Source organism: Dysidea avara, chromosome 2 (assembly GCF_963678975.1).
Source record: "Dysidea avara chromosome 2, odDysAvar1.4, whole genome shotgun sequence".
NCBI classification, from domain to species: domain Eukaryota; kingdom Metazoa; phylum Porifera; class Demospongiae; order Dictyoceratida; family Dysideidae; genus Dysidea; species Dysidea avara.
This window is the reverse complement of record NC_089273.1, coordinates 9,678,192-9,680,607: the sequence shown is the minus strand read 5'-3', so window position 1 is coordinate 9,680,607 and position 2,416 is coordinate 9,678,192. Positions and strand designations below refer to the sequence as shown.

Sequence of the window (2,416 nt, the reverse complement as noted above, 5' to 3'; positions counted from 1 at the left end):
TTTATGCAGCTATAGCTATATATAATCACAATAAGTAAAGTACACAGTGATACACAACAACAGTGTTGCTCTGGTATCAACTTAATATACTGTGGTTAAAATAATTAATTTTATAGTTAATGATATAGGGTTTCCAGATGAACATATTAATATGAATAAATTGGATACTTATTAACACATTGGTTACCCTGCATGTAGTTGTGCAAAACTATTATCATTGGACAATGAATACCTTCCTCCACACTGTTAAAACAGGGGAGTAGCAGTAACTATGGGAGTAAAATATTTTACTCTAAAAGGGGAGTTTGGATTACTAGGAGAGTAACAGTAACCCACTAAGGGTAAAGAGAACTCCAAGTAAGTGAAAGTACCAAACTGAAGAGTTCCCATTACCAGCTAGCTAGTAACTAAGGTGAACTCAGTGAGCCAGTATATAGCTATAGCTACTGAGGCCACATAGCTGAACTGAATGATGAGCCACTTATAGCTGTCTCACTATGATATTTTCTCCATTAACTAGCCAGTTCAATTCTAGCCACTCAATGTAAAAAGGAAAGTAATTATTTAGGTTTCCTTTTCAATGGCAGTCATTTACTGACTCATGTTTTATTTTACAGACATAGTGAAGGAAACAGACAGTACGAAAGCAGGAGGACGAATTGTTACTCAAGAGTCAAGAATATTTTGAAATACGTATGTATAATTATTAAATACCATTTCTATTACAAGCGCATTATTTAGAGTGAAGAGTATTACCATAGAAACGACTTCTTTAACAACAGAACCGTGTTGAGTAGTTGAAAGCGGTTTGTTTCTCTGTAGTGCTTAAAAGGTGATACTAAAGTGTTTACTTGTTCTTGAATAATTACTGGACGTTCACTATCTCGTTCATTCTTTCTGCAGGCACGTTTGAGCTCATATCTTAGTGGTCTCGTGTGACACGCCGGGTTTATTAAACTGGTTCCAACGGAAGTCACCACTGCTCGTGAGGGTTTAGGCGCCTTATCGTGACACAGCAGAAATAGTTCAAGACTCAGGGAAAGAGAATAAAATTCGGCGGACTCAGCCGTATCACTGGCTAGTACGTACAGTATTCAGCCCACTCACCGCTAGCTACTAGTATTCAGTGTGTAAGAAGTTGAAGACTTGAAGGAGGAGAGGAAAGCCACCTAGCTTAAACATGGCGTACATATCATGTCCGTCTGCTTTCAGTTGACGTTAGCAGCCGGACACAATGATATTGCTGGTAAGGTCAGTAGCCTGTATCATTGTCAGTGTCTTTACATAATTACATGCAGATTCACTGGAATTAACTAGTAAGATATATCGTCTGCAGTTAACAAGAATCTTTATGATACAATGTACATTGTGTGTCTTCGACTTCATCAACTTTCCAAGACCTGTAAGGAGATAATGTTTATAGTTACGTAAGCACATATTTACTTTTTTTAGCACGGATGTCTCAATGTCACTGACAACATCCAGTAAGTGTGCTAACATATAGTGACTGTGCATCAATTTGTAAACATATATTACAGGTGCCACAGGAAATCAGTGAACAAGTAGACAAACAAAATGAATGATGAACTCCAGGTAGCAAAAATGTGCTGTTTGCATGATAGCAACTGTGGTTATTGTAGTTTACACTACCAATGCTGCTGGTCTGGCAGAATTGTTTTTACAACTTTGTTGGCAACTGCATGTGATGTACCTTCAGCCATACAGGTAACAAGTATGTGATTGTTGAATATTTCTTTACTATACTGCTATTTACTACAGCTGATAACATGTCATGTGACAGGCAGTAACTCCAGTGAAGTGGCAGTGAAGTGTCGTTTGCTGATGATGAAATGAAGTCTTGCTACTGATCTCTTGAGTGACTTTCCAATATTATAAAGCTGGATATTGTAAACATTTTGTTACAGTTTTGCTGTAAGTCTTTAACATCATTTGAGATTTTATACGGAGTCATTTGTAGAATTTCATGGAGTAAAGGAAACACCTTGCATGCTTATGTGAACTCTCCTAGAGTAACTAAAACTCCCTACAATAGATTTTTCAAAGGGTTCCTGTTACTCCTTTGCAGGGTGTTAGTTACTCTCCACAAAAATATAGGGGTGTTAAATCCTCCCTACACTGGGAACTTCCCTAGGGGAGTAACAGTTACTCCTTATTTTTAACAGTGTATAGCTTTTAATTATTGTACTAATCTTTGACTATCTTCAGGAGTATTTGTAAACACATAAATATCAAGTGTGGGTATTGTTCTAATTGTAGGGAAGTGTAGGCAGACCATTTATAGGCAAAACAGACTACTGTATATAATATTATATTAATCAATAACTGAAAGTACACAATAATAACTAACTCTTACAACTACAGTATACAATATTAATGTTACAGGTATGCATAAATT

General features: G+C 36.5%; 1 long non-coding RNA gene across 2 annotated transcripts; it reads left to right on the top strand.

The window, feature by feature from the left end:
- The first annotated feature begins 267 nt into the window (after positions 1-267).
- LOC136243121 (uncharacterized) lies at positions 268-1,971 on the top strand. Of its 2 annotated transcripts, none has more exons than XR_010694753.1 (7): positions 268-832; positions 904-1,251; positions 1,299-1,402; positions 1,453-1,484; positions 1,539-1,593; positions 1,641-1,725; positions 1,780-1,971. It is a non-coding gene; the product is annotated as an uncharacterized lncRNA (long non-coding RNA). The 2 variants fall into 2 exon arrangements; XR_010694752.1 differs by having other exon boundaries at positions 385-832; positions 904-1,246.
- Positions 1,972-2,416: the final 445 nt, after the last annotated feature.